The sequence below is a fragment of the Chiloscyllium punctatum genome, chromosome 38 (assembly GCF_047496795.1).
Source record: "Chiloscyllium punctatum isolate Juve2018m chromosome 38, sChiPun1.3, whole genome shotgun sequence".
In the NCBI taxonomy this organism is placed as follows: Eukaryota; Metazoa; Chordata; class Chondrichthyes; order Orectolobiformes; family Hemiscylliidae; genus Chiloscyllium; species Chiloscyllium punctatum.
Window position 1 is genome coordinate 58,595,966 of NC_092776.1, and position 19,212 is coordinate 58,615,177.

A 19,212-nucleotide genomic window follows, 5' to 3' on the forward strand; every position below is an offset into this window, starting at 1 on the left:
AATTATTTTTCTTCCAGTACTTTCCTGTTTAAAACATCCCATTTATTATCTCATCGTACCTGCCCCTTTGAACCAATTATTTCCCCAGAAGTACCTCACCTCAAGCCCTCTGAGAGAGGTTAATTATTTTTATATTCCCAGTCAAGCCCTTTTGCTGTTCATCCTCCTGCCTGAACCTCTGGTTGCCTTGTCTTCATTTTTTAGCTCTTGTGGCACAGCAGTAGTGTCCCTACCTCTGAAGCAAGGGTTCCTGGTTCAAATCCCACCTGTCCCAGAGGTGTGTTGTAGCACATCAAAGTAAAGTCCTGCGGATGCTGGAAATCTGAAGCAAGCTCAGAGAGTGCTGGAGAAACTCAGCAGGTCCGGCAGCATCTGTGGAGAGAATAACAAAGATGATATTTTGAGTCCGGTACTTTTCTACTTCACAACCGAAGGAACTCTGAAATGTTAACTTCGCTTTTCTCTGCACAGATGCTGCCAGACCTGCTGAGTTTCTCCAGCAATCTCATTCGCTGTCATAATACATCCAAACAGGATTTATATATTTATATTTTTAACAGTAGTTTCTGCATTGAAGTATAATAATGTACACTGTGGGCTCAGCATTGATATTTTTTAGTCATTGAGTCAGAGAGCTGGGGTTCCATCCTGTCTTAGAGACCTGAGCACAGTTTTGAGACAGATCTGATCATGACATTGCTGAGAAAGTGCTACACTCTCAGAGGATTTCTTTTAAGGATCAGAGAGGAAACAGAACCCCCGGTTATATATTTTGAGTATCCCCAGCCCCTGCAATCTCTAGGCTTATATTTGCTTCACAATCACCATCAATAAAGAAGAGCCTATATTCCAAAGTTCCACACTGGAATCTTTCTGTGTACAATTGGATGCCATGTTTCCCCAAAACAACAGGGAAACTTTTGTTAAATGTACATCGGGTGAAATTTATTCCAGCCTTTCAGATTGGATCAGGAGGTTCCTGATTGCAGGAAAACTGTTCCCAATCAGTTTGGGGTGCAACGGGCCCAGTGCAGGAGCCTTCACCCACTGTTAACAGAGTATTGATGCCATCTCATTCAGAATCCAGGTGTGGCTGCGGTTTCGGGATGGACCTATCATCCGGCACTCTAGTTCCGATTGAGGGAGCAAATGTTACAAAGAGAGGGCCGGAGAAACTGTAAGGAACCAATTCCCTGCTCTCACTCGTCGGCCCACCCACTCCAATCCTGCATTCACTCACCTCAGATCCCTTGTTGATGCTGGTGGGTATGTAAGCAACAACTGCCAGATCTGCTACCTGGTGTCTGTGATGGTGGCGCAGGTGGCACGACCAATGCAGGGATTGCCACCCACCTGGGTCCTCTGACCCAGTTTGACCCGGTTAGGTGTCAAACAGCCCTTCAACGTGGTTTCCCTTTCCCCAGGCCTGTTAAATCCTGTCTGTTATTAATTGTTAATTATTCAGAGAATTGCTAGTTTGTTCTTGTAAGTTCTAACCTACTTTCTCTCCCATTTTGAATGGAGTGGACTGACTCTGACCCTTCAGTAACTGCTATGTCATTTATTATGTGCAATTTTAATAATTTGTAATTCTTCCTTTTGAAGTTTGCAATTGCAGAAGGACCACATAGGTTTGAAAGGCCACAAGGTAAATTCAGGACTGGGATGAGGAAGAGCGAGGGGCACTTGCAACAGACTACTGGAGAGTGTCACTGAGGTGAAACTCCCTGAGTTATTTTAGGGCATGCTAAGGTTGGCAGAAATGTTGGGATTTTTGTGAATAGATGTAGATACACCAATAACTTTAGTCTTCCATATTTGTGCTCTGAGGAGATACTGAGTCACAGCTGGAGATGTATGGGGTTCACATTTGGGTGGCATGGTGGCTAAGTGGTTAGCATTGCTGCTTCACAGCACCAGGGACCTGGGTTCAATTCCAGCCTTGGATGATTGTCTGTGTGGAGTTTGCATGTTCTCCTGTGTGGGTTTCCTCCAGGTGCTCCGATTTCCTCCCACAGTCCAAAGATGTGTAGATTAGTTAGATTGGCTGTGCTAAATTCCCCATAGTGTCCAAGGTTGTACAGGATTGGTGGGTTAGATGGTTAGATGCGGGGTCACAGAGATAGGGGAGAAGATGGGATACTCTTCAGAGGGGTGGTGTGGACTCAATAGGCCGAATGGCCTGCTTCCACATTGGAGGGATTCCATGAATATCCTTCACAATGCATAGAAGGGAGGGGTAGCTGAGGTAGTGAGTATGACACTGGACGGTAAAAAGAGCATTTAGTAAAGAGTAACCAAAAAATACTACATTGGTTCTTCCACAAAAATTGTCCTCATTCTCCTCACACCTCGACCTCACTGACTGAGCTTGACCCAGCAAATAATGAATAAATTGATGCAAAGGTGATGCAAGTTATTTACTTGCAAAATACAAATCTGAAAGAAAGAATATGTGGAGTACCATGTGCTCTCCTGTTTAACATTAATGTCAATGGATTTAAATGGGAATGTTGTGGCTATGATCCATGGCCTCATTGTTCACCCCAAACCCCCCACCCCCATATACCACATGTCTCTGAGGCATGCCCCTGGCACTTCACATTTTAATTTACATCAGTTATCATTCATTTACATTGGCTTCTGTTTAGAAGGAGACAGTGGCAGTTTGACTGGACTCCTTATATAAAACCCCAAGCTAATTTTTAATGGTTGTAAGTTCATCATAAAAATCCATCTGGTTCACTAACGTCCTGCAGGGAAGGGAATCTGCCATCATAACCCGGTCTGGCCTACACGTGACTCCAGACCTACAGCAATATGGCCGACTCTTAACACTGCTCTTGGCTTTTAGAGTCATAGAGTCATACAGCACAGCCAGTCCCTGCTGGCCAAGTTTCCCAAACTGAATGAGTCCCATCTGCCTTGTTTTTGGCCCATATCCCTCTAAACCTTTCCTATTCATATACCTGTCCAAACGTCTTTTAAATATTGTAACTATACCTGCATTACCAGTTCCTCTGGCAGTTCATCCCACATACGAATCACCCCTTTGTGAAAATGTTGCCCCTTAGGACCCTTTTAAATCTTTCCCCACTCACCTTCAACTTATACCCCCGAGTTTTGGACTCCCCTATCTCAGGGAAATGATGTTTGCCTATTCACCTTACCTATGCCTCTCATGAGTTTACTGCCTCAATAAAATTACCCCTCAACCTCCGACGCTTCAGGGGGGAAAATGTGCCAGTCTATCCAGCCTCTCCTTTTCACTCGAATCTCAGTAACATCCCTTGTAAATCTTTTCTGAACCCTTTCCAGTTTAGCAAGACCTTTCCAATAGCAGGGAGACCAGAATTAAACGCAATGTTTCAAAAGTGACCCAACCAATGTCCTGCACAGCTACAACATGACCTCCCAACTCCCATACTGAATGACCTTCTTTCAGGGGGAGATGGACAGACTGTTGAGAAGCAAGGAGGGGTGAACTGTTATCATGGGCATTAGGTAGGAATGTGGATTGATCAGATCCATCATGAGCTTTTTGAATGACACAGAATTGCGAGGGCCTACTCCTGTCCAACCTTGTGCACTGAGACCGTTAACGGAGTCCGTCATGCCAAAAAAAACCCACATAACCTGGTGGAGAAAAGCAGACTTGCACTTAAAGGTGTCTCTATCTTTAAAGGGTATCAGGCATTGAGAGGTAGCATGTGGTTAAACATGTGAAAAATGTACCCAATCCCACCCCCAGTGATATGACACAGAAACATGACTGACTCCTTGTCTTGTAAAGTTGACTGAACGGAGCCTTTTCTCCTTTGAATCTTCCCACTTCCTCCAGACCAAAGGCGTAGCCATGGGCACACTTATGGGCCCCAGCTATGCCTGTCTCTTTGTTGGCTACGTAGAGCAGTTGATCTTCCGTAATTACACCGGCACCACTCCCCACCTCTTCCTCCACTACATTGATGACTGCATTGGCGCCACCTCGTGCTCCCGCGAGGAGGTTGAGTAAATCATCAACTTCACCAACACATTCCACCCTGACCTTAAATTTACCTGGACCATCTCTGACACCTCCCTCCCCTTCCTGGGCCTCTCCATCTCCATTAATGACAACCGACTTGACACTGACATTTTTTACAAACCCACCGACTCCCACAGCTACCTGGATTACATATCTTCCCACCCTACCTCCTGCAAAAATGCCATCCCGTATTCCCAATTCCTCCACCTCCGCCGTATCTGCTCCCAGGAGGACCAGTTCCACCACAGAACACACCAGATGGCCTACTTCTTTAGAGACTGCAATTTCCCTTCCCATGTGGTTAAAGATGCCCTCCAACGCATCTCGTCCACATCCTGCACCTCCGCCCTCAGACCCCACCCCTCCAACCGTAACAAGGACAGAACGCCCCTGGTGCTTACTCCTTCCACCCTACCAACCTTCGCATAAACCAAATCATCCGCTGACATTTCCGCCACCTCCAAACAGACCCCACCAACAGGGACATATTTCCCTCCCTACTCCTTTCCGCCTTCCGCAAAGACCGTTCCCTCCGTGACTACCTGGTAAGGTCCCCCCTACAACCCACCGTCCCATCCTGGCACCTTCCCCTGCCACCGCAGGAACTGTAAAACCTGTGCCCACACCTCCTCCCTCACCTCTATCCAAGGCCCTAAAGGAGCCTTCCACATCCATCAAAGTTTTACTTGCACATCCACTAATATCATTTATTGTATCCGTTGCTCCCGATGTGGTCTCCTCTACATTGGGGAGACTGGGCACCTCCTCGCAGAGCGCTTTAGGGAACATCTCCGGGACACCCGCACCAATCAACCACACCACCCCGTGGCCCAACATTTCAACTCCCCCTCCCACTCTGCCGAGGACATGGAGGTCCTGGGCCTCCTTCACCGCTGCTCCCTCACCACCAGACGCCTGGAGGAAGAACGCCTCATCTTCCGCCTCGGAACACTTCAACCCCAGGGCATCAATGTGGACTTCAACAGTTTCCTCATTTCCCCTTCCCCCACCTCACCCTAGTTCCAAACGTCCAGCTCAGCACTGTCCCCATGACTTGTCCGGACTTGTCCTTTTCCACCTATCCACTCCACCCTCTCCTCCGTGACCTATCACCTTCATCCCCTCCCCCACTCACCTATTGTACTCTATGCTACTTTCTCCCCACCCCCACCCTCCTCTAGCTTATCTCTCCACGCTTCAGGCTCCCTGCCTTTATTCCTGATGAAGGGCTTTTGTTCCTTGGATGCTGCCTGAACTGCAGTGCTCTTCCAGCACCACTAATCCAGAATCTGGTTTCCAGCATCTGCAGTCTTTGTTTTTACCTACCTGAACGGAGCTTTATACATCCATTTATTTCTGCACTGCCCTTGTCTTTGAACAGCCAACTCTGCCCTCCTGGCCCAGATTCTCCCTCTTTGCTTTCTCAAACACAGGTTGTGCCTTTGGTTTCTGAGGCATAAAACTAACCCAGGGAAAGAGGAAACAAGTTAGAGATCCGGGAGTGATGTGGAGCAGATCAGAAGGGGAGGGGAAAAATATGGACACTTCCATAATGAGGCCTAACGAGAAAAAAGACAGAGTGGGTGAATGAAATTAGTGGGGAGTTGTGTGGCAAAGAGAATTTCCGAACAAATACAGAGATCATGCAAAGACCAAATAGACACGTGCAAAGGTTTGACCGAGCAGCAAGGTCTGTGTGACAAGCCTCACATCAGAGAGTCATCGGTGCTCTCCCTGGGAACAAAAAAAGCTTTTTTTCGCTCGCTGTAGCTCCCTCCTCCATTTAATGGGGCATCTAATTGACACAGCATCAGAGCCACTTGGATGGACTGTCAAAGAACCAATTAGTATCCACAGGCCAAGAGGGGCCAGCGATGGAGAGATAGCCAAGCCCAGATTGTGCTGAGTCAAGCCGACTTCATCAGGAGTTATGCATCAACTGTCACAATCTGCTGTCGGTCAAAACAAATTACTAAACTCTTACAGCAGAAGGAGCTGAGAAAACGGGAACAAGTCTGTAACACTGTACATGCTAGAGCCAGATATGGAGACAGTTTTCCAGGAGAACAGAAACTGGGAAGGCTCTTGAGCAGCAAGGGAACAGTGTACCAGGAGTAGGGGTGCAAAGGTGGAGTACTCAGACTCACACAGAAGCATCCTGGATCAGAGGTAAGGACATTGCCACTGCACCACAAGCTCACCCCTTCCATTTCTCAGACGCCTCACAATCCGAGCAGCTTGTTAAACTGCAGAGTGCTCTCTCAGAGCGCTGACTGGATATTTTTGCACAGCACAGAGTAGGCAGTGCTGGGTGTACTGAGGGGCTGGGGCTGCGAGGGGTGGGGAGGGGGGAGCACGATGGTGGGCAGACGTCACTCTCAGGTTGTGAAGAGAAGTGTCAGAGCCTGAGTGTGAGCAGGACTGAGAGCTTGAGTGTGAGCAAGGGTCTGAATAGGAAATTGAGCAGGGGTGAGAGCAAGGGAGTTAGCAAGGATGTGAGCAGGACTGTGAGCGGGAGTGTATAAAGGTGTGAAACCGAGCCTGTGCGAGTGTATAAGGGTGTGAACAATGGGAGTGTGTAATGGTGTGAACAGGATTGTGAGGCAGGATGTGCTCAGCACTGTGGGCAGGGTTATGAACGGGGAGCTACAAACAGTGTGACCTGTTCTGCCTTCTCTCCTCTTCTAGACACACTGCTGATTTCTTTACTTTCCTTTCTCTTTCCGTTCTCTTTGGCTCTCACCACCCAGCCTTCTGTCACTTCCCCTTCCCCTGTCGCCCACCTATCGCTGCAATTCCCCTTTTCCTTCTATTCCCATTCTCCCCCATTCCACCTGCTTCAAACCTTTCCCACTCCTGATGAAAGGTGATTGGCGTGAAACATTAAATCTGTTTCTCTCTCCACAGATGCTCCAGACCTGAATAATCATTTACAAGACTTTAGTTTCTCTGCCAATTTTCACAGATTCCAGACATAAGGTTCTTTGATGAATGGAATATTTTGACACTGACACTGGTTGATGAGAATGGAGCCTGTGCACCTCCTCTGGTGTCTGCTGTGACTCAGTGGATAGCAGCCTTGTCCCTAAGACAGAAGGCTGTGAGTTCGAATCCCACTCCAGGACCTGAGCACAAAATCTCAGCTGCCAAATCATTGGGCACCCCATGGTGAGTGTGGTACTGGGGATTAATGTGGAAGACAGCAAGGGTGAGATGTTTAATCTTCCACCAATTAAGGCTATTAGGTGAGTAACAAATACCCACCTAATTTCCTTTGACTGTCTGGTGGTATTGAACCCATGTCCCCTGAGCCACTAGCTGATTAATCCAGTGGCAATATTGCTGTCTCTTCCCCTCCATCATTCTTCACGTATTCCCTCCCCGCTGCTTCTCCAGTAAAGTGCTCCCAACCTGAACTGAGTGAACAGGTTATTGATCCCAGGTCTCCAACTAACATCTCACACAGAGTTCCTGCCTCTTTCTGTTGGCATCCAGTAAGAGTTAAAGCTGGCCTCTCTGAAGCTATGTATATGTTAGAAGACTGGTACAAAAATGCAATAAACCCTATTCAACCATTCCCCACCCCTTGGTGTTGTCGTCATAGAATTGTACAGCACGGAAACAGTCCCTTCAGTCCACCCCATCCGTGCTGACCGTAATCCCAAACTAAACTAGTCCCATCTGCCTGTGCCTGGCCCATATCCCTCCAAATATTTCTTATTCATATCCTTACCCAAATGTCTTTTAAATGTTGTAATTGTATCTGTATCCACCACTTCCTCTGGAAGTTCATTCCACACACAAACCACTCTCATATCCTTTTTAAATATTCCTTCTCTCAGCTTAAAAAATATGCCCCTTAGTCTTGAAGTCCCCGACCCTAGGGAAAAGACACCTGGCATTCACCTCATGACTTTATAAAGCTCTAAAAGGTTCCACCTCATTGTCCTACGCTCCAGTGCCAAAGGTCCCAGCCTATCCAGCCTCTCCTTATAAAATCAAACCCTCCAATCTCAGCAACATCCTGGTAAACCAGGGCGGCACCGTTGTCAGTGGTTAGCACTACTGCCTGACAGCACCAGGGACACAGGTTCGATTCCAACCTCAGGTGACTGTGTGGAGTTTGCACATTCTCCTCGTGTCTGTGTGGGTTTCCTCCCACAGTGCAAAGATGTGTAGGTCTGGTGAATTGGCCATGCTTAATTGCCCACAGTGTTAGGTGCATTAGTCAAAGGGAAATGGGTCTGGGAGGGTTACTCTTCGGAGGGTCAGTGTGGACTGGTTGGGCTGAAGGGCCTGTTTCCACACTGTAGGGAATCTAATCTCTTCTGTCGGTACACAGGGAGTAACTACATCAATGTTCAGCTCACCAGAGGGTGTTGTTGTGTGGCAATGTGTTGTGCTACAAATGAGACATCAAGGAGGTCTGTTCAGCTTCTCTCTTTATTACCTGTCACTCCACAACATAAAATTTGCCATTCCGCACATAACAACATCACTGGATCGAAAGACTTCACAACATTTGGCAGAATATACAGGTGTAAAAATTAGCCCAAATTCAACAGTATTCCAAATAGTTCTGCAGATTACTGAGAAAATGCACTTTTCTTAAGAAAATTGCTGAAGATAATGCAGACTACGTTGGCTACCAGGATGGGTATAGTAGCGATTTAATATTTTGGGCAAAACTACTTTTGGTATTCAATTACATTCTGATATTAAATTAGCCAATGTAATTTTACCATACAAGAAGGCACAACTCAGAGCTCATTAATTGTTTTTGTTTACATAAAAACATAGGTGCAGGAGTAGGCCATTCGGCCTTCTGAGCCAGTACCACCATTCAACATGATCATGGCTGGTCATGCATTTTCAGTATCCCAATCCCACTTTCTCTCCATACCTCTCGATCCCATTAGCCACAAGGGCCACATCCCACTCCCTCTTATAACTAATGAACTGGTCTCAACAGCTTCCTGTGGGAGAGCATTCCACAGGTTCACAACTCTCTGAGTGAAGTAATCCTTCCTCATCTCAGTCTTGAATGACTGCCCCTTTCTCCAAGACTTGTTTGTTTGTTTATGGGCTGTGGGCACCACTGGCTGAGCAGCATTTAATTGCCCGTCCCTAGTTGCCCCTTGAGAAGGTGGTGGTGAGCTACCTTCTTGAACATTGCAGTCCATGGAGCCTTCCTGTTCTGTTAGGGAGGGAGCTCCAGAGAGCTTTGAGAGTACAGCTATCAAGGTATGTATTAGATTCCAAGGTCCTTCAGCACCTAGGCTGTTTTCACCTAAGTTAATTCCCATCTCTCTACACAAATCTCTGAATGGTCTAGGTATAAACAGCTGGAAAATGTACAAGAGTAGAGCTGTGCTTTCCAAAGAGGAGGTTGTGAAGTTTATGAAGATGATATCTTCCCCAGTGATCTGAGGGGGGAAGAGCAGAATTCAGAAAAAAACTCTAAAACCACCTACAATCCTAATTAATCAAGGAATATCACATAGAACATCTTTCATTTTCCTGTTGGGCAGACTTTGTCAAATTGCAGGTTATCTCATCTCATGCAAATTGGAGGGACAACACCTCATCTTCCACCTGCCCACCCTACAGCCTGGAGGACTCAACATTGAGTTCTCCAATTTCAAATAACCTCCCTTCCCATCCCCCGACTCCCTTCCCAGCCCCTCCCCCTCCCTTCCACTTCTCCCAGCCACCAACCGGATTCATTCCTCCCAAAGACCAACCAGGTCGTACCCTCTACCTGTCTCCACCTATCCCCACTTCCCCACCCTGTCCTCCCAACCCCTCCCCCCTTTATCTGCAGCTCCCCCCTCACCCACCCCCAGTCCTGGAGAAGGGTTACACCTGAAACATCGACTTCTCCACCTCCTGATGCTGCCTGGCTTGCTGTGTTCTTCCAGCCTCCTGCCTGTCTACCTTGGATTCCAGCATCTGCGGGTATTTTTTTGTCTCTAAGTGAATGAATTCAAGCTTTCCCCTTAGGAATGATTATCTTTAATCCATTACATTCCGGGATTTTTCCCTTGAAAATCTCATAAGCTCCCATAGGCAACAGGAATTCTGAAAGACTTAAGTCGGAAGAGCACTGAGTTTGGAGAAAAGGTTGGTGAAGCTGGAGGGGTTAGATAGTTGTAGGTTTGGAGGTGAAAATGTTGAAGCCAAGAATGAGTTTATATACAACGATGAGCGCTTGAACTTGTAAGACATCAAGAATTTTAAATGACAATTCAGATTCAAGCACATACACACACCTGACACACACACCCGACACACACCCACACCCGACACACTCCCGACACACACACACACTCCCGACACACACACACACACTCACGACACACACCCACACCCGACACACACCCACACACACCCACACCCACACCCGACACACACCCACACACACCCACACCCGACACACACTCCCTACACACACCCACACCCAACACCCACACACACCCGACACCCACACCCGACACACACCCACACCCGACACACTCCCGACACACACCCACACCCGACACACACCCACACACACCCACACCCGACACACACTCCCTACACACACCCACACCCAACACCCACACACACCCGACACCCACACCCGACACACACCCACACCCGACACACTCCCGACACACACCCACACCCGACACACACCCACACCCGACACACACACACACTCCCGACACACATCCACACACACACACTCCCGACACACACCCACACTCCCGACACACATCCACACACACACTCCTGACACACACCCACACTCCCGACACACACCCACACCCGACACACACACACACACACCCGACACACACACACCCACTCCCGACACACACCCACTCCCGACACACACCCACTCCCGACACACACCCACACCCGACACACACACCCGACACACACACACTCCCGACACACACCCACTCCCGACACACACCCACACACACACACCCGACACACACCCACACCTGACACACACGCACGCACACCCACACCCGACACACACGCACGCACACCCACACCCGACACACACCCACACGCACGCACACCCACACCCGACACACACCCACACACACACAAACACACACCCGACACACACCCACACACACACAAACACACACCCGACACACACACACCCGACGCACACCCACACCCGACACACACGCGCACACACACACACCCGACACACTCCCGACACACTCCCGACACACTCCCGACACACACCCGACACACTCCCGACACACACCCGACACACACCCGACACACTCCCGACACACTCCCGACACACACCCGACACACTCCCGACACACACCCGACACACACCCGACACACTCCCGACACACACCCGACACACTCCCGACACACTCCCGACACACACCCGACACACTCCCGACACACACCCGACACACTCCCGACACACACCCGACACACTCCCGACACACTCCCGACACACTCCCGACACACACCCGACACACACCCACACCCGACACACACCCACACACACACAAACACACACCCGACACACACCCGACGCACACCCACACACACACAAACACACACCCGACACACACACACACCCGACACACACCCACACACACACACCCACCCGACACACACCCACACCCGACACACACCCACACACACAAACAGACACCCGACGCACACCCACACCCGACGCACACCCACACCCGACGCACACCCACACACAGACAAACACACACCTGACACACACACACCCGACACACACCCACACCCGACGCACACCCACACACACACACACACACGCACGACAGAAACACACGACACACACCCACACACACACACCTGACACACACGCACATCCGACACACACCCACACCCGACATACACCCACACACACACACCCACCTGACACACACCCACACACACACACACACTCCCGACACACACCCACACACACACACCCACCTGACACACACCCACACCCGACACACACGCACACACACCTGACATACACCCACACCCGACACACACCCACACACACACACACACTCCCGACACACACCCACACCCGACACACACACACACACACACACACACACACACCCACTCCCGACACATATCCACACACACACACACCCGACACACACTACACCCGACACACACTCCCGACACGCACACACCCAACACACACTCCCGACACAAACACACACACACACACACGACACACACCCACATCCGACACACACAAACACACACACACACACCCGACACACACTACACCCGACACACACTCACGACACGCACGCACACACACACTCTCGGGACACACACACACACTCCCGACACGCACGCGCGCACACACACACACGCACGCACACACACACTCCCAGCACACACACACTCCCGGCACGCACGCACGCACACACACACTCCCGGCACACACGCACGCACACACACACACCCACACACTCCTGACACACACCCACACCTGACACACCCCACACACACACACACTCCCGACACACACACACCCGACACACACCCACACACACACACACACCCGACACACACACACTCCCGACACCCACCCACACACTCCCGACATCCACCCACACACACACACTCCCGACACACACCCACACCTGACACACACCCACACACACACCCACACTCCTGACACGCACACACACCCGACACACACCCACACACACACTCCCGACACGCACACACACCCGACACAAACACACATTGTCACAGCTCTTAAGCACAGTGCACAGTATGAAATGACGCTGTTGGTTGGACAGATAACTGAAGTGTTGCTGTCTTTTGGAAGACCCACCAAATTAATTAAGAGAAAGTGAGGACAGCAGATGCTGGAGAGTCAGAGTCAAAAGTGTGGTGCTGGAAAAACACAGCAGGCCAGCCAGCATCCGAGGAGTGGAGCAGTTGATGTTTAGGGTATAAACCCTTCATCAGGAATGTGCTGATGACAGGCTGTGCCCGAAACAATGACTCTCCTGCTCCTTGGATGCTGCCTGACCTGATGTACTTTTCCAGTGCCACACTTTATGACTCCCATCTAGTTAATTGCCGATCAGGCATTTAACTGGACAGAGGGAGGTCTTACCTGGATTAGGCCCCCTGGGGAAAATATGCTGACTGCACCTCCCCCCTCAGAGAGCTGCCCCCCCCCCCCCCATCAGAGAGCTGCCCCCCCCCATTCAGAGAGTCGCCCCCCCATTCAGAGAGTCGCCCCCCTCAGAGAGCTGACCCCCCTCAGAGTGCTGCCCCCCCCCCCAGAGAGCTGCCCCCTGATAACAGTGCCCCTAAGTGCTGCCCTCTCAGAGAGTTGGTGGCCAATCAGAGGCTGTCATTATGCATTGCCGGCCTTGTCAATGGCAGGGCAGCCAGGGGGAGGGATTAGGGAGGGAGACAGCCCACAGTGGGAAAGGCCTGTTTTTGGGGCTGAGCTTCATGTGGAGATAGGGAGAGTGAGAGGGTGATTCTCTGAGGAATGCTCGGCCCAGTGCCAGTTCTTTAACCGGAGCCTGAGAGTGTTTGAACAAGTGACCATCAGAGACCAGCTACCTTCTGTGATTGGTTTGACTTTTCAGTCTCCCGTCCTCAGCCCTCATTGGTCGGATACATTCTTATAAGTGAATACATCACCAATGATCTAATTTGTTGTAGGTTTCTTATGATATCAATGTTGTGTATTGCAGTTCGGAATTCAACCAGGTCCGAAAACAGGGAATGAATTTTTTGGAAAATGAAAGCAGTATAAGTGTCTTGAAGTGATAGTTTTGTAACAGGGAGACTATGTGTTAACATTACTCACTGACCACCATTGAGCTGGGCAATTGGATACCTTTTTGTTGCCACCAATGATTGAAGGACAGTGTCCAACCTTGTTCTCTGAGGGGTCAGCTTTGTGAGGGGTGGCACGCTGGCACAGTGGTTAGCACTGCTGCCTCACAGTGCCAGGGGCCCAGGTTCGATCCCACCTTCGTGCAATTGTCCGTGTGCACATTCTCCCTGTGTCTGCGTGGGTTTCCTCCAGGTGCACCGGTTTCCTCCCACACTCCAAAGATGTGCAGGTCAGGGCGGATTGACCATGCTAAATTGCCAGTAGTGTCCAGGGAAATACAGGTTAGGTGGATTAGCCATGGGAATTGCAGGGGTTACAGGGATAGGTTGGGTCTGGGTAGGACACTGTTCAGAGGGTCGGTGTGGGTACAATGAGCTAAATGGCCTGCTTCTGCACTGTTGGGATTCCAGTCGATTCTATCATGGCTGATCTGTTTGTGTACTCAGCTCCACTTACCCACCCACTCACCATAATCCGTAATTCCTTAAACTGTTCAAAAATCTGTCTATCTTTGCCTTAACAACATTCAGTAAGGTAATTTCAACTGATTCACTGGGCAGGGGCTTCCACAGATTCACAACCTTTTGGATGAAGAAGTTCCTCCTCAACTCAGTCCGAAATCTGCTCCCCCTTATTTTGAGGCTATGCCCTCTAGTTCTAGTCTGTGTGGAGTTTGCACATTCTCCCATGTCGGCATGGGTTTCCCGCAGGCGTGCTGGTTTCTTCCCACGGTCCAAAGATTCGTGGATTAAGTGGATCAGCCACGCTAAAAATTGTCCATAGTATCTAAGGATGTATCGGCAATGTGGATTAGCCATGGGAAATTTGCTTGGAGACTTGATGTGGACTCGATGGGCTGAATGGCCTGTTGCCACACTGCAGACATTCTATGATTGTCTAGCGACTGCTGTTTGTTCACGGGGATGGGAACCTAGGCAGTCAGATTACAGCAACAACATGTTTTTGGCTAGTCCAATGCAGTTGACCCATCTGCTGTCTTGGTGGTGGGGTGGTTACAGCGTTGTGAGTTCGGGTTATGGGTAAGAATGCAGCTTACCACCACCTTCTCAAGGGTATCTAGGGATGTGCATTTAAAGATTGACCCAGCCAGAGTCCCATGAATGAATAAAGAAAATGATTCCATGACATCACCTTGAAGAAAAGGAAGTGTACCTTGGCCAATATTAATCCATTAACCAACATCCCTAAAACAGGTCTTTGTTGGATACCGTAATGCTGCTTCGAGACCTTGCTCAGATCCCCACATTGCAACAGGAACAACCTTTCTCAAGGACATCATTACCTGTAAGGCATCTTGAGGCTGTGAACGGTGCTTGTTAAACGCAAGTTCTCTCTTTTTGGAAATGAGGAAGTTAAGAGGTGATTGGATAGAGAATTTTATAGATGTTTTCCCCGACGACCACTCCTGGAACCTGGATCCCAAGTTCTCTGGAACTTAGAGGAATGACAGGTGATCTCATGAACAGATCCTGACAGTAGTTGACAGGGTAAACCCTGAACATAGAGCATGACAGCGCAGTACAGGCCCTTCAGCCTTGACGTTGCATCAACCTGTGAAACCAATCTAAAACCCATCTCACCCTATACTCATCCATTATCATCCATGGTAGATATACTTCTCTATCTGAGAGGTAGATTCTCCTGCTACACGGGTCGGGAGAAGAAGGACATAGTCTCGGGATTTGGGACTGATTCTTTCAGCCTGAGGTGAGGAGAACTTGAAAGTTTGGGAAAGTTTGGGAATCTACATCAGAGGATTGTCCATGTTCCTTCGTGGGGTCTATTGAAAGATTAGAGTCTCTCAGACCTGTGACAGATTGGCCAAAGAAGGTGAGTCAAAGATAGAGATCAATCAGCATCGTTTAGAATAGTCGATGGACCAAATAGTTCACTCTTACTGCTCTTTCCTATGTTCTCTATTATGTCGACATAACCAAAGTTCACTTTGAAGACATCCGTCCCTCTTTCCCAACAGGCAAACAGTGTTCCAATCTCAGTGCTGGCTTTAACAGGATCGGAACTGGCAGCAGAGTGAACATTCTCCTGAAGCCCATTCTCCTGAAAGTTGAACTTTCAACTTTCAGGCCTCTCTCCGATAGAGTGAACTGGGCCTGGCCTGTCTGGATTGGTGACACTGCCTGCTGTGAGACTCCAGGTGACCACAAATCACTGTGGGTCAGAGCTTGGAACATGTCACGTATACTAAGAAGTAGACTAGGCGTCCAGGGCAAGAGCGGAGGCCTGAACACACATCTAACCTCATCCTAAAGCTAGACCTCCCCCAACCCTAATGCTAATCCTAACCCTAATACTTAACCCTAATCTTAAACTAATGCTAACTCTGAACCTAACTCTAAACCTAAACCTAACGCTAATCCTAACATTAATACTAACCCTAACTCCAACTGTAAACCTAACTCTAAGCTTAAATGTAAGCCGAACCCGAACCTTAAATTGAATTCTAACTCTACCCTAAACCTAAGTCTAACCTTAACTTTAACACTAACCATAACGCTAAACCGAAACCTAAGCCAAATGTTGAACTTAATACTATCCATAACTATAACCTTAATTCTAATCTTAACTCTAAACCTACGCCTAATTCTAAACATAACTCGATTCCTAATCCTAACTCCAACTCTAACTCTAACTCTAAAGCAAACCCTAAAATTAACTATGAACTTTAACCTGATGTTAACCCTAACAGACCTGAACCCTAACCCTAACCCGTACCCCAGCCCTAAACCTAACACTAACCTTCAAGTTAATGCTAACCCTAACCCTAAAGCTTACTCCAAGCCTAACTCCACCCGCACACTACCTTAACTCTATTTCTAACCTTGAACCTAACCTGAACCCTAAACCAGAACCTAACCTTAACCCTACCAATAACTCAAACTCCAACCCTAAACAAACACTAAGTCTAACCTGACGTTGAACCCTAACACTAGAACTAACCCTAATCCTAATCCTAATGCTAACCATAACATTAACTATAACCTTAACTATAACCCTAGCCCTAACTATAACCCTAACTCTGATCCTTACTCAAACTCTGACTCAAACTCCCAAACTAACCCCAACTGTAACTCTAATTCTAACCCAACCCTAACTCCAACCCAAATTCTAACCCTAACCCTACACCTAATCCAAACCATCACCCCACCTAAGCCCTATCCCTAACTTTAACATTAATCCGAACCCAAAACGTAAAATGAACCCTAACTCTAACACTAACTCCGAACACAAACCTAACTCGAACACAAACTCTAACCTAACCCTAAACCGAAGTATACTCGGAAATCTAACCCTCAACCTAAACATAACACTGATCCAAGCAATAACACTAACTCTAAATCTAAAACTAAATCTAAATCTAACACGAATGCTAACCCTAACTATAACACTAACCTTAAACCTAACCCTAACACTCACCCTAAACCTCAACTTAACTCTAACCCTAACTCTAAACATAACTCTAAAATTAACTCTAACCACTAACCTTAACTCAAAACCTAATACCAACCCTGACCCTAACCCTACTCTGGTCCTGACTATAACTGTAATTTTTCCCTAAACCTAACCCTAACCCTAATCCTAATCCTAACTCTAACCCTAACTAGAACACCAACCTTAACCATTAACCTAATCCTAACACTAACTTTAACTGTAACCCTGACTCTAACCCTAATTTTAACCTTAATTCAAACACTAACTCTAACCCTAACTCTAATCCTACTTCTCAGCCTAACCCGGAGCCTAACCCGGAGCCTAACTCTGGCCCTGACTATAACTATAACTCTTACCCAACCCTAACTTTAACTCTAACTAAAACGTTAACCATAACCAAAATACGAAGCCCAATTCTAACTTTCAGCCTAACTGTGACTCTAACACTTACTCTAACCCTAACTGCAACACTAACCCTAACCCTAATCCTAAACCTAACTCTAAATCTAACCCTAACCCCAAACCCAACTCTAACCCTAATATTAACCCTAAACCTAAGCCTAATCATAACTGTAACATTAAACCCAATGTTAAACCTAGCCCTGACTCTAACCCTTAATCTATACCTTACCCTAACTCTAACCCTAACTCTAAACCTAACCCTAACATTAAAACTAACTCTAAATCTAACCCAAACCCTAAAGCTAACTCTAATTATAAATGTAACTGCAACCCTAACCCTAATTCTAACCCTCAGTCTAACTCTAACCCTAACCCTTACCCTAATCCAAATCCTAAACCGAACTGTAATTCTAACCTTAATTCTAACCCTACTTCTTACCATTACGCGAACTCTAACCCTAACCCTAACTCTAACCTAACCCCAAACTTAAACCTAAGCTTAAATCTAACCCTAATCCTAACCTTAAACTCTAAACTCAAACTCTAACTCTAATCCTAACCCTAACTGTAAATCCTATCCTTAAATCTTCAATCCTGAATCCCGACCTTAAACCCTAACCCCTATCCCTAAACCCTACCCCGAACCCTATTGGTGGGGCCTTGAACATCTGTGAACCTGACCCAGCTGGAACGGTGAATGTGGGCGTGTGGTGTGAATGATGAAGTTAATGGTTGGAGGAGATTATCCAGTGCAGCCTCCCATTAGTGGAGCTGGGGAAGGTGGGGTGCAGAGCAGGGATAGTTGAGGGCAGAAGCGAGTGTTTAATGGAAGACATTGATTCTGCGATTTCACGTAGATGTGGGTTCAGTTTGGAAGTAATTTATGGAACTGATCCTTTTCAGAGTGAGATGGTTTGACGAAAGCGTCTGGAGGGAATTAGCTCCACCAGACAACCACTGTAATTAGTGGTGACATGACTGAAGAATCACTAGGTAAGGAGAATTAATTATAAGGTACTTTGAGTGCAAGAGTTGCAAGCAATTATTTCTCTTTGGCCATGGATTTGACAAATACTGTGAAGTGCTGCTGTTATACTCTGCTGTTTCAGCAGGTGCTCAGCTCATTTGGCAATGATTCCACCATCACCAGGGCAGAGGGAGAGTCGACCTAAACTTTTCTTGTTTCCCCGTGAGCCAGGCATGCTCCCCTGGGCCATGGACTGAAAGTTTGGCCTTCATCCTTGCACCCTGACTTCCCTTAGGGCCCCATCCCCTTCATCCCAGACCCAGGCATTAGGGTTAAGGTTAAGGTTAGTTTTAGGATTAGTGCTAGTGTTCAGGCTATGGTTAGGGTCAGGGTTATGGCTGGGGTCAGGGTTAGTGTTAGGCAAAGGTTTGGGGCTAGCTTTTGGGTTAGGGTTAGTGTTAGTGTTTGGGT